Source organism: Schistocerca nitens, chromosome 5 (genome assembly GCF_023898315.1).
Source record: "Schistocerca nitens isolate TAMUIC-IGC-003100 chromosome 5, iqSchNite1.1, whole genome shotgun sequence".
Lineage (NCBI taxonomy): Eukaryota > Metazoa > Arthropoda > Insecta > Orthoptera > Acrididae > Schistocerca > Schistocerca nitens.
The window spans coordinates 336,120,877-336,135,598 of record NC_064618.1 but is presented as its reverse complement, the minus strand read 5'-3'; positions in this window follow the sequence as shown (position 1 = coordinate 336,135,598).

Below are 14,722 nucleotides of genomic sequence, written 5' to 3'. Positions count from 1 at the left end.
TATGTTATACTCTGATGAAGGAAGGAAGGTTAGGGTTTAAGGTCCTGCACAACCATACTCTGTATCTGTACACTGTATGTGTGCTACGGTTGGGGAAAGAGGTCGGCCGCAGAGAAAACCTTAATCTGGCTGGCCGGACAGGGATTTCAACCATCGTCCCTCTGAATGCGAGTCCAATGTGCTACTCACCGCATCAACTCGCACCGTGTCTGTTCAACGATATGGCGTCTGGTGGAGGGTACTTCGTTTATTGTTGTAACTGCTCCATTTTCCTGTTCAATTTATGAATGTGGCGCGAGAAGACCGATTGTTGGTTGTCTCCGTTGGTGCTCGAATCTCTCTAATTATACTTTCGTGAGGTATATGTAGCAGGAAGCTATGTACTGAAGTGACGAATGTAGCGGAGTAACGCTTACATCGAAATATAGCGCGTACTTCAATGTGAGATGCTTTCAATAATTTTCACAACAAAACTCTGTCTCAGAATCTGGCAGTAAACCCAAAGAGATTCTGGTCATACATAAAGCTCACCAGTGACAAGACGCAATCAATAACTTCACTGCGTTATACCAACGTTGAAATCACTGATGACAGTGCCACTAAAGCAGAGTTATTAAACACGGTTTTCCGAAACTTCTTCACCAAAGAAGACGAAGTAAATGTTCCTGAATTCCAAACAAGAAAAACTGCCACGATCAGGAACATAGAAGTAGATGTCCTCGGTGTAAAATGGTTCAAATGGCTCTGAGCACTATGGGACTTACCATCTATGGTCATCAGTCCCCTAGAACTTAGAACTAGTTAAACCTAACTAACCTAAGGACATCACACAACACCCAGTCATCACGAGGCAGAGAAAACCCCTGACCCTGCCGGGAATCGAACCCGGGAACCCGGGCGTGGGAAGCGAGAACGCTACCGCACGACCACGAGCTGCGGACTATCCTCGGTGTAGCAAAGCAGCTTAAATCACTTAATAAAGGCCGGGCCTCCGTTCTAGGTTGTATACCAGTCAGGTTCCTTTCACAGTTTGCTGATACAATAGCTCCATATTTAGCAATTATATACAACCACTTGCTCACAGAAAGTTCCGTACCTAAAGACTGGAAAATTGCTCAAGACACACCAATACCCAAAAAGGGAAATAGGAGCAATCCGCTGAATTACTTCTCATATCTCTAACGTCGATTTGCAGTAGGATTTTGGAATATATACTGTGTTCGAATATTATGAATTGCCTCGGAAAAAAAACGATTTATTGACACATAGTTCCCGGCCGCTGTGGCCGAACGGTTCTAGGGGTTTCAGTCCGTAACCGCACGGCTGTTTCGGTCGCAGGTTCGAATCCTTCCTCGGGCATGGATGTGTGTGATGTCCTTAGGTCAGTTAGGTTTAAGTAGTTCTAAGCCTAGGGAACTGATGACCTCAGACGCTAAGTCCCATAGTGCTTAGAGCCATTTGAACCAATTGACACATAGTTAGCACGTATTCAGAAAACATCGTTGTTGTGAAACGCAAGTAGCTCTTTATACTGATGAAGTAATGAGTGATATCGACAGGGGATGTCAAATTGGTTCCATATTTTCAGATTTCCAGAAGGCTTTCGACACCGTTCCTCGCAAGCGTCTTCTAACGAAACTGCGTGCCTATGGAATATCGCCTGAGTTATGCGACTGGATTCCTGATTTCCTGTCAGAAAGGTCACAGTGCGTATTAATAGACGGAAAGTCATCTAGTAAGACAGAAGTAATATCCGGTGTTCCCCACGGGAGCGTTATAGGTCCTCTATTGTTCCTGATATATATGAATGACATAGGAGACAATCTGAGTATGAGAACTTTTAACATTTAGTGTGTTCCGAAGACCGCGTTGTTATCCGCGGCGAAACCTGGGTCAACATCCGGTTTCCATTTGCAATCGAGGCGGATTCTTTATAATCATTGCAATCTGAGTAGCCCTATTAGATGGTTTGCAGATGATGCTGTTATTTACCGTCTTGTAAAGTCATCAGATGACAAAACGAATTGCAAAATGATTTAGATAAAATATCTGTAGGGTGCGAAAGCTGGGAATTGACCCTGAATGAAGAAAAGTATTAAGTTATTCACATGAGTACTAAAAGAAATCCGCTAAATTTCGATTATGCGATAAGTCACACAAATCTTAAAGCTGTAAATTCAACTAAATACTTAGGGATTACTATTACAAATAACCTAAATTGGAGCGATCACATAGATAATGTTGTGGGTAGAGGAAACCGAAGACTGCGATTCATTCTCAGAATACCTAAAAGGTGCGACAGAACTACTAAAGAGACTGCTTACACCAAGCTTATCCGTCCTATTCTGGAGTATTGCTGTGCGGTGTGGGATCCGCATCAGTTGCGACTGACAGGTCGTTTAGAAAAAGTACAAAGAAGGGTGGCTCGTTTTGTACTATCGCGAAATAGGGGAGATAGTGACACAGAAACGGTATGTGAATTGGAGTGGCAATCATTAAAACAAAGGCGTTTTTCGCTGCGACGGGACCTTCTCATGAAATTTCCATCACCAGTTTTCTCCTCCGATTGCAAAAAACATTCTGTTGGCACTCACCTACATAGGGAAAAATAATCATCACGATAAAATAAGAGAAATCAGGGCTCTCACAGAAATATTCAACTGCTCGTTTTTTCCGCGCACCGTTCGAGAGTGGAACGGTAGAGAGACAGCTTGAAGGTGGTTCACTGAACTCTCTGCCAGGCACTTTATTGTGAATAGCAGAGTAATCATGTAGATGTAGATGTCAAAGGGCAGTGCATTGGCGAAGCTCTCATTTGTTTATAGGTGATTCATGTGAAAAGGCTTCCGACGTGATTATGGCCACAATACAGGAATTAACAGACACTGAATGTGGAATGGTAGTTGGAGCTAGACGCTTGGCACAAAACATTTCGTAAATCGTCTGGGACTTAAATATTCCGAGACCCATAGTGTCAAGAGTGTACCGAGAACACCAAATTTCAAGCATTATCAAATTTCAAGGATTATCTACCACCACGGACAACGCAGTGACCGATGGACTTCGCTTAACGAGCGAGGGCTGCGGCGCTTGCGTAGAGTTGTCAGTGATAACAGACAAAGCCACACTGCGTGAAATAGCCGCAGAAATCAATGTGGGACACACACCGGACGTATCGTAGGATGGTGGGGCGAAATTTGCGCTGATGGACTATTGCAGCAGGTGACCGATGCGAGTGCCATTGCTACCGGTATGGCATCTCCTGTAGTGTCACTCCTGGGCTTATGACCATCGATTGCACCATAGAATACCGTAAAACCGTAGCCTGGTCAGATGAGTCCCGATTTCAGTTGGTAAGAGCTCCTGGTAGTGTTAAGAGTGCGGCACAGGAGCCCCCGAAGCCATGGACCCAAGTCTATGGTATGGTGGCTCCACAATGGCGTGGGCAGTGTTTACATGGACTTAGCTGGCTCCTCTGGTCCATCTGAACCGAGTATTGTCTGTAAATTGTTACGTTTAGCCACCTGAAGATCATTTGCAGCCATTCATGGACTTCATGTTCGTTAACAAAGATGTGATTTTTATGGATGACAATGCGCCATGTTACCGTGCCACACTGACACTCAATGCTTCAGTATTTATGCAGGAGACTGCCATCGACTTTTGAGTCACCGCCGAGATGCTGAATTACGATTGGCAGAAGCAAGTCCAACGCGATATTAGGAGGTGTCTCACGACATTTGACAACTCATTGTAGTGTCATTGAAGATCGTACCCTCAAAGATCTTACAGCTGAAGAGAACTTCCACACTCCATACACCAATGATCCCAACGAATTTACCTATTTATTTTAAGCGTTTTCTGTTTCCAAAGAAGTTTTCATTGGCTATAACAATAAATAAGGCCCAATGTCAGCGAGAGAGGAAGACGAGATGGAGTTGAAAGGGGGGGGGGGGGCGAGGTTTCGAAGAAATATATGTAGGAAGAAGGAAGTGTGGTGTCACCGCTAGACACCACACTTGCTAGGTGGTAACTTAAATCGGCCGCGGTCCTGTAGTACATGTCGGACCCGCGTGTCGCCACTATGTAATCGCAAACCTAGCGCCACCACATGGCAGGTCACAAGACACGGACTTGACCTCGCCCCAGTTGTACGGACGACATAGCTTGCGACTAGACCTACCAAGTATTCCTCTCAATTGCCGAGAGACAGATTAAATAGCCTTCAGCTAGTCCATCGCTACTACCTAGCAAGGCGCCATGTGTATCATTGCTAATTGCTGACTACTATGCAAGAGATGTATTTCAACAAGAACAAGACTACATTAAAGTTAAGTATATTAAAATCTCTCTTCTTTTCTTTATAGTTTTTCATCCAGTCTCCTGTTTCAGAATTTACGCCCGTCTGCGTTAGTTTCGCGTGCACCTAGCCACTCATTGTGTCGAGACCTTAGGGAATCGACACAACAATATTTTGGCGACGAGGATGGGATGCCGCGCCCACGTTGCAGTCTTTGTGTTCTATTTGCTCTAATTTGCTTGTGTCATGGCTTCGCCGCATTCTCCAGATGTACTGTCCGAATTTTTTCGCTTGCAGAATCAGCAGACGCAGGCGTTATTGGAAGCCCTTGGACAGCTCGTCCAGGGTCAACGTGCGCTGCAAACCGATGCGGCGGCAGCCGCTTCTTCGCTACCGCAGCCACACAACGCTGTCGCACCGCCATTTAGGCCCTTCGAGGCCACAAACGAAAGCTGGACTGAGTGGGCCAGCCAGTTCCAGTTTCACCTCACTGCTTATGGAATTCAAGGTAAAGAGCGGCAGCCGTTTTTGCTTTCTTGTGTCGGTGTGTCTACCTACCGTGTGATAGTGAAATTGTTTCCCCGACGCGACGTAGCAACTCTGTCCTACGAGGAAATTTTGTCGGCTTTAGATGCCTATTTCAAAGAAACAGTTAATGTTGTTGCAAAACGGTATACGTTTTTTCGTACAAAACGTACCGCCGGTCAGACTAACAGGGAGTGGGTAGCAACTTTGCAAGGACTTACTAGAGACTGCGCGTTTGCCTGTGAATGTGGCCTCCCATATTCAGATACTATGGTGCGTGATGCAATTGCACAGAACGTTTCTGATGTTCGCATAAGGGAACAGATTTTGAAACTCGTTAATCCCTCCCTGCAACAAGTGATAGACATATTGGACAGGCAAGACACACTTGACTTTGCTCAGGCATCATTTGAAACTTCGCCAGCAGTGTGTCACGTTAATCGGCCCGCCGGGCCCGCTGCACGGGACGCTAAGCGGCCCTCGCGCCCGACTTCGCTGCGGCCGCCTAGCTTGCAACCACGTGCGCCGCGTAAGCAAGCAAATGCAGTGAAATCATGCCCGCGGTGTGCCACTAGACATTCGCGTGAAAATTGCCCGTCACGCCACGCTATTTGCTTTTACTGTCACAAGAAAGGACATGTACAAAGTGTTTGCCAGAAAAAGTTAAGATCAGACGATCACACAAATTCCAGGCCCTTTGCTTCGCGCCGGAATCGAACCCAGGACAATCAGGCTCGTGGACCTTCACCCATGGACATCCATGTAGTGCATTCCCACCCGTCCAGTGACACTTTAGCTAACAGTGACTGTGTTCGTCCCACCCAAAGTGTGCGTCGACGTCGCCGGAAATCCCGTAAAGTTGCAAGTGCTTCTGGACCTGTCTCAGTTCACATTGCACGAGACAGTCCCTCTTGTCGTCAACAAGACAATAAACTTTTTGTGGACTTAGACTTTGCAGGAACAGTGATACCATTCCAGCTCGATACCGGAGCTGCAGTTTCCTTGCTCAATCACGACACGTACAAACAACTGGGCGCCCCGCCATTGCGTGCCGCAAATGTTACGTTAACTAGTTACTCAGGACAGCACATACCTGTGTTAGGACAGTGCAGCCTTATTGCAACATACAAGGGACAGACAGAACTTGTGTCATTTTATGTTCTTCGTTCCTCTAGTGCAGTGAACTTGTTTGGCTTAGATTTGTTTCAATTGTTTAATTTGTCTATAGTAAATCAGGTCCTATCAGTGAATCAGACTGTGCCGTCCGCCAGTGTTTCTAGTCTTTGTGAAGAATTTGCAGACATTTTTGCACCGGGCCTTGGTTGCGCTAAGAACTATGAAGCGCATTTGGAACTGAAAGATAACGCGCAACCAAAATTTTTCAGAGCGCGCAATGTTCCCCACGCATTGCGTGATGAGGTCGCAAGAACATTAGCCGAATTAGAATCTCAAGGTGTCATTGACCGTGTGCAGGCTTCTCTCTGGGCCTCACCCTTAGTAATTTTGCCCAAACCTTCCGGAAAATTGAGACTTTGTGTGGACTTCAAGGCAACTGTGAATCCGCAACTTGTGACTGCTACTTTTCCTTTGCCCCGCCCGGAAGATCTTTTTGACAAACTGTGCCCGGGAAGATATTTTTCAAAATTGGACCTAGCAGATGCGTACTTGCAGATACCTGTGGACGAAGGCTCCCAGCGCGTCTTGGTGGTAAACACGCATCTTGGCTTGTATCGCTTCAAAAGACTGCCATTCGGGTGTGCATCCGCCCCTGCTTTATTTCAGCAATATTTACAAACTATTTGTGCGTCGGTCCCTACGGCTGCGAACTATCTGGACGATATTGTGATCTCAGGAAAGACAGAAGCAGAACATTTGCAAAATCTCCGAACATTATTTCAGGTCTTGCGTCAGAATGGGCTTCGCTTGCGGAAGGACAAATGTGTGTTTTTTGCTCGTGACTTCCCGTACCTGGGGCATGTCATAAACGCCCAAGGTATACATCCGAGTCCAGAGCACCTTCGTGCCATTCAGGACTTGCCGTCACCGCAGAACTTAAAACAGCTACAGAGTGTGCTGGGTAAGGTAAATTATTATTCAAAGTTTGTGCGCAATGCTTCTTCCATTTCAGCTCCGCTTCATCGCTTACGCCGTAAAGGTGTTCCGTTCGTCTGGACGACGGAATGCGAACGCGCCTTTCGCCAGTTGAAATCGGCGTTACTTTCAAATACTTGCCTTACGCCATTCGATCCCCGAAAACCCCTTTTGTTGATGGTAGATGCATCGGATTTCGGGATCGGTGCTGTGCTTGCGCACAAGGATGGCTCGCATGATCGCCCTATTGCCTTTGCGTCAAAATTGCTCTCATCTGCGCAAAGAAATTATTCACAAATAGAGAAAGAAGCTTTAGCTCTAGTGTTTGGTGTTACCAAGTTCCATGACTTCTTGTATGGTCGTCACTTTACAATCATCACGGACCACAAACCTTTGACATCGCTTTTTCATCCGAACAAACCTGTACCTCCACGTACAGCGCAGAAATTCATTCGCTGGTCTCTTTTTCTCTCGCAGTACCGCTACGATATCTTGTATCGGTCCACTGCTAAGCACGGAAACGCTGATGCGTTGTCCCGTTTGCCTGTTGCTGAGGATAAAGCATTCGATTCTTCCGAACTTGCTTGCATGTTCATTGATTCGGAAGCCGATGACGTGGTCGCATCGTTTCCGATTGATTTTCGTCGTGTAGCTACAGCCACAGCTGCTGACCCTGTCCTTGCTCCCGTTTTGCGTTTTGTTGCTACGCAATGGCCCTTGTCAAAGTCACGGATCGAGGATCCTTTGGTTCGCCGTTTTTTTGCTCACAAGGAGAGACTTTTTGTACGACGTGGTGTTTTGTTGTTGCGTTCCGATAATGATCAATCCCGAGTCGTGGTCCCACGTTCGTTACAGTCCTCTGTCTTAAAGCTTCTTCACCAAGGCCATTGGGGTATCGTGCGAACGAAACAACTTGCTCGACAGCACTGTACTTGGTTCGGAATCGATGCTGCGATTACGAATATGTGCTCCTCTTGCGTGGCGTGTGCCGAACACCAATCCGCACCGCCGCGGAAATTCTTTGCATGGCCGAAAGCCACTTCCCCTTGGCAACGCTTGCACATAGATTTTGCTGGTCCGTTCTGGAATGCTCGATGGTTGGTTGTGGTCGATGCTTTCAGTAATTTTCCTTTTGTTGTCCGGATGTCTTCCACGACGTCTTCTGCCACCATCCAAGCCTTGTCTGCTATCTTTTGCATTGAAGGTCTTCCGCAGACTATTGTTTCCGACAATGGCCCACAATTCATGTCCGCAGAATTTCAGTCGTTCTGCAAGGCCACTGGTATTCAACATCTGACATCCGCGCCGTTTTCGCCTCAGTCAAACGGTGCCGCTGAACGATTGGTCCGGACTTTCAAGTCACAGATGTTGAAGTTGAAAGAGTCGCATTCACGGGAGGACGCTTTGTTGCTCTTTTTGTCTTCCTATCGCTCTCAGCCCCGCGATGGTCGCTCGCCGGCTGAATTGCTCCATGGTCGTCCTCATCGAACTCTGATGTCTTTGCTGCATCCGCCACATCAGGTTCCTGTGCAGCGGCAGACTCCTGCTTTTGCTCCTGGCGACGTTGTCTATTATCGCAACTATCGCGGTTCACAGCGTTGGCTCGCAGGGCGCATTCTTCGCTGCCTCGGCCGCGCGATGTATTTGGTTTTGGGGGCCTCTGGTGAGGTGCGTCGGCATCTCAATCAGCTGCGCCTCTGTCGTCGCCTGGGTTCTGCCGCTCCCCGTCTGCTTTCAGCGACGGAGCCGTCGGGTCAGCGCCCTGGGGACCCAGCTACTGGCTCGCCTCATCCCCAGGTGTTACCGACGCTGCCTTCCATTTTGCCTCATGGCGTCGCGCCGCCGCAGCCGCCGCCGGCGCCGCCAGCAGCGGACGCTTCGCTGCAGCCGCCTCGCGCCTCCCTGGGTCACGCGCCGCCGCTTGCTTCCCGTGACCAGCCGTCCTCCGCCATGGACCTCTTGCCCGCTCCGGACCAGATGTCGTCTTCGCCCGTCGGGTGCTCCGACCACATGGAGGTCGACCCTTCTGTCTCATTACGTGCGCATACACCTCATGTTGACGTGCACCCTGGACTAGGTTTGCAGGCGTTTCCTAGCTCCCCTCGGACCGAATGGCCGGGTGCGGGTGGCACAGCCTCGCCTGTTGTTAGGCTCCCCACCTCATCGCATACGTCAACATGGGGTCCTCCCCACGGCGGGCGGAAGCCTTATCTCACGACCGTTCGCCGATTTGCGGGGGAGGAATGTGGTGTCACCGCTAGACACCACACTTGCTAGGTGGTAACTTAAATCGGCCGCGGTCCTGTAGTACATGTCGGACCCGCGTGTCGCCACTATGTAATCGCAAACCTAGCGCCACCACATGGCAGGTCACAAGACACGGACTTGACCTCGCCCCAGTTGTACGGACGACATAGCTTGCGACTAGACCTACCAAGTATTCCTCTCAATTGCCGAGAGACAGATTAAATAGCCTTCAGCTAGTCCATCGCTACTACCTAGCAAGGCGCCATGTGTATCATTGCTAATTGCTGACTACTATGCAAGAGATGTATTTCAACAAGAACAAGACTACATTAAAGTTAAGTATATTAAAATCTCTCTTCTTTTCTTTATAGTTTTTCATCCAGTCTCCTGTTTCAGAATTTACGCCCGTCTGCGTTAGTTTCGCGTGCACCTAGCCACTCATTGTGTCGAGACCTTAGGGAATCGACACAACAGGAAGGACGGAATACTCAGAGACTGGAAGGAGAAGCAGGTAGAGAGGGTTTGGACTAGGACTAGAGGGGCAGAGTGAGGGGGGAGGAAGTGATGTACAGACAGAGGCGGGAGAAGAAGAACAGGGCGTATAGCCAATTAGCACACATATGAAGCAATTGCGAAGCAGTTCTGGGTTCGGTAATGTAATATATCTGCACCTGTGGATCGTAACACAGTCAAACACATAGAATACGCGAAATAAAATCTGTTAAACCTGAATGTTGGTGGGACGTTGTCAGTTTCAACAGAAGAAAAAAAAAACTTTGGGTAGCAATCTTGAATGAAACATTCGAATTGGGGGCTTGTCTGTGCAATCGAGGATATTGCTCTTGGGATAGTATTTTGTAAAAGTCCTTTAAATACCTGGACTGAACAAACAGGTTGTCGGGCTGGATTTCACAGCACACGTCTATCATTCCAAGTTGGAAGTAATGTGGTTCATTGCGCAGCCTAAACCTAAAACGGCCTGCCAAACAAATCGAAACCAATCTTCAGCCACGCAGACTGTTAGAATCTCTTTGAGAAAACATGATGAAATGTTTCAGTATCTGGACCACAAGTGACTGCCTTCAGTTCTGGGAACGTTCCATGTCATGAACATAAATTTGGTTCTTCCGTAGGACTAATTTTTGCTTGATAACAATCTTGTCCGTCATATCTGATACCAAATATTATTCCCGTTGTGTTAAAGGACTTAATGAATTCAAATAATTGGTGATACTTAGCATAAGACATTTGTTACTCCTCTAGGAGTCACCTTCAGTTTACCCAACATTCACTTTCGTTACTCCGAAGGCAAGTCCATAATATCATTTTTTGGGCTGGTGTTGTCTAGCGTTCGAGCGAGTGTTTCTCCAACTCATAATAGTGGGACGACATATTAAGCACGTTGCATGGCCTTCAAACCTTGCTATATGACTGCTGGTTGGCTGTCTACTGGTTCTTTATATATTTTTAATTTATATTGAACCTGTTTGACCATCTCCCCGCGCTACCTGAGAGTATTGTACCCGACTTTGCGTCCTGGCTGCTAATATACCAGGCCCGTAAGAAATAGTATCTATATTGTGACCCTTATTTGTTAACTTGATAAACAAATTAATTATTTTTGAAATATGCGCAACGGAAACTGGTGCGAGTTTCTCTAAGATCACACGTTCTTGGGTGGTTGAGCTCAAACCTGTCCTTTAGCAGCTGGTAGCCTATCTAAATTAACAATTCAGATTATTTCTGTCTTTCATTAACTTTAGAAAGTCGGACTGAATAAGATACATCCTACCCATTTCATGTGTCAGGTGACTGGGGGACTATTTGTTATCTGAAATGCTGACTCTCATTTAATAGATTTATTTTCTACTTTGATGTAAACTTTAGAAGCCGACACATTACAATTTTTCTTTAGTTACAAAGCTTCAGCGTTACCTCTCATGGGTAGGACAATGACAAAACGAAAACGCTACACGTATAATTTCATATATGACACATAATTTCATAATAACACAAAAAATATATGACACATAATTTCATAGTAACAAAAAAATACATAAGTGGGCCACACCGTCTTTAGAGGGAAAATCGTCATTCATTCTTTAAGACTCACTTATCGTCATGCATGAATTACATCACTAGAAATTTAAGGTAGGCCCTGCTGAAGATAGATAACCTCTATCAGAGAAAAGATTCTGGGCAAAAATGATGTACTATTGGCGCCAAAATGAAGTGCGAACTGAACTCACAAAGAAAGTACCAAAAATAATTAAATTTCGCGACAGAAATTTCTCGATCTACCATCCGATACGCAATCTGCACTCATTGAGCTAAAAGTGAAGCTTATAACTCGGGAAATAGCTACATGAACTGATGGTTCCTGTTGCATGCTCACTACCACAAAACAAAATTTCACAAACGCATTTCAGAGAAACCTATTGCAAATAAATTAATACCGTAACCTGTACCGATGAAGGTATGTTGAATGCGTGCTATGAGCATACCCTGTCTTGAATTTTTAGCCATATTACCTCATTTCTATCTCACTAAATATGCGAGCTTCTGTGCTCCTGCGTCCGGTCCGTCTCATGGCTGGCCCCACAGTGCTCTCCACGCGCCAAAATCCGACCAACGTTCCTATTCAAACGCGGTGGTGGGGAGACTCACCTCACCCCCGCACCAACTTTGTAACCTACCCTCGTGCCTGTTTTCATCTTTGCTTGCTGTTCTGGCCTACCTGCCGTGTTGGCAATGACTGCTATTCCCTTAAACTGTTCCCTTTGGTCCATGCTCCCGCTACATTTAACTTCCATTCATACCCATGCACACTCATACAGGATGGAACAAGGAGTATACATATAAACGGCGTGTGACCTCTTTATGAAATAATGAAAAGAAATAATCAAATGCGTCAAATATTCCTTTCACCCAGTGAAGTATTGAAGCTGCTAGCAATCAAAGGAAAACTTTTATCTCGATATAGAAAACATAATTACTTCCTACTGTAACCTGAGGCAAAACGAAAGTAACGCCTCAACCTTACGAAAATAAAGCAATCCCCGGGCCGCATTGAAATTACGTACTTTCTCCACTTTTTTCTATGTTTGGTCAATGGCATAGACGCTATGGTATTCATAATGCGTAACACAAATCTATCACAAGTAGTATTGTTAGCAAACTGCTTGACGCGTAACAGTTCTAGCAGAGTCCGGCTTCAGTCATTCTCTTATGTAAGTTGAATTTTGAGAGGTTATAAAGGAAAGGGGAGAGAAGGAACTGATGCTATTAGCTGCAATGTGACTTCTTGTGGAATCGCCTACGATTAGAGAAAATATGTGCTGGACTGGGACTCGAATCTTCAATCCTCTGTTTATTAGACAGTTGCGTTAACCTTTTTTTAATCTTATTTTGTTCTATATTGTTCGTTGAATTTGTTCGTGGTCTCCGCAATCTAATTTCTTTCAGGAGTGCTATTTCTGCAGGGTTCGCAGGAGAGCTTCTGTAAAGTTTGGAAGGTAGGAGACGAGGTACTGGCAGAAGTGAAGCTGTGAGGACGGGTCGTGAGTCGTGCTTCAGGTTGTTCGTTGATCCGTTCACTCAGTTTTTATTACAGAGGGTAGCTACACCCTCTGACCGAGCACGCTGAGCTACCGTGCCGGACATTCAGCGCCATCCCGTCGCAGCATTCAACACACATGCGAGGACTATCTTGGCGACCAACGTTCCCACCTTGCACCCCTGTCTGCAGTCCCTGTAAATGTTCTACATGCTCGTTAATTTTAGACTGAGAGGTCGAACGATATTGTACGCCCGCACTGAAGGTCGTAAATTCATTACCCATCGAGATGAATCAATTATATGAAGCCGGGTGTCTGTTCGTTCCGGCAGGACAGAAACCACGCATTCATGTATGTCTTTCTTTTTGATTTTCCTACTCACCTCTCAACAGCAGTTTCCGCTTTGCTCTTGGAGTACACTTCCGCCAGACTTGGTATAGAACAATACACAGCATCTTGGATAATTCCCTGATGTAACAAAAGTCACGTAATGAAAAGATGTTCTTAGGAAAAAAGGCTGGTCCTGTTACACCCTGAGTACAAGAGAGCTTCAAGCCAGCACGCGTGGCGTCCGTCGCAGCGTTGTGTGAGCGGAGAACAAGGCGGGTGGTACACGGCCGCCGCGCTGCACAGGCGGCGGAGTGGGGCGGCGCCAGCCAGGCAGAGGCTGCCTAGCCTCATGCAGTATGTATGGCCCGGCGCGGCGCGGCGTCGCCTGGCCTCGGGCTTCCACGCGGGGCCGACAGCAGACAAGCGGCGCGAGACACGGCGGGCGCGCTGACAGGGCCCCTGTTCTGCTGCAACCGAGCGCAGCGCAGCGCCTTAACAGTAGGCCTACCCGCTGTCCCGCGGCTAGGTTCTCAGCGCTGCACCACAGCCAAACATAACAGCCGCGACTCTGCGTCCCCAAGCGGCCAGCAAGCAACACATCTGGAAAAGATACTGGATCTGTGCGAACATTTGGGTTTATTTTGATCTGTAGCATAATAGGCATTATATGTAGTGGCATAAAAATCGACAGTCCGTTATAACAGCGAGACGAAATTTGGCGTTAATGGGCTGTGGCTGCAGAGGACCACCGCGAATCTCTTTGCTAACAGCTCTACATCATCTGACCAAATCTGATGGAACCTAGACAACTAGAAAACAGTGGCCTGATGAAATGAGTCCTGATGTCAGTTTGTAAGTGTTACAAGAGAATATGGGCTTGATATCAGAAATTACAGAGCAGAAAGACTAACTGGGTTCTGGAATAAACTTCAACTAGTAATAGCGAATATTATCTGCAACAATAACAACAGTAAGAGACATTCCTGGAAAAGGCCCGGAGATACAGGAAGATTTCAGTCGAATTAGATCATGCTCAGGCAGAGATTCCGAACTCAGATAGTAGATTGCAGATAGAGACTCAGACGACAATTAAGTGGTGATGAAGAGTAGCCTGAAGTTGAAGATACTAATTAGGAAGGATCAAGGTGAAAAGAAATGGTATACGGAAGTAATAAGGAAGGAAGAGGTACACTTGAAGTTCTCTGAGGCTATAGGTATTGCTACAAGAAATAATTCAGTGGGCAGTTAAATTGAACCAGAATGGAAGGGCAATCAAAGAAGTTGGAAAGAAAACTGCGAAGAAAGTATAGTAAACAAAAGAAATACTTCAGTTTATCGACGAAAGGAGGAAGTGCAAATATGTTCAGGGATATTCAGGAATACAGTAATACAAGTCACTTCGGAAAGTAATAAATAGGAAGTACAGAGAAGGAAACAGGAAATGGCTACAAGGAAAACGCAGAAATCGAAAAAGAAATGATGGTCGGAGGGACTGACTGAGCACGTTAAAAACTGAAAATTGCCTTCGGGGAAATTTAAAGCCAGCGTGGTAATATTAAGAAAGCAACAGAATTTCCACTGTAAAATGCACAGGAGAAATCGGATAGGTGGAACATTATATTGAAGGCCTTCAGGGAGGGGAGGACCTGTCTCATAACCTGGTAGAAGAAAA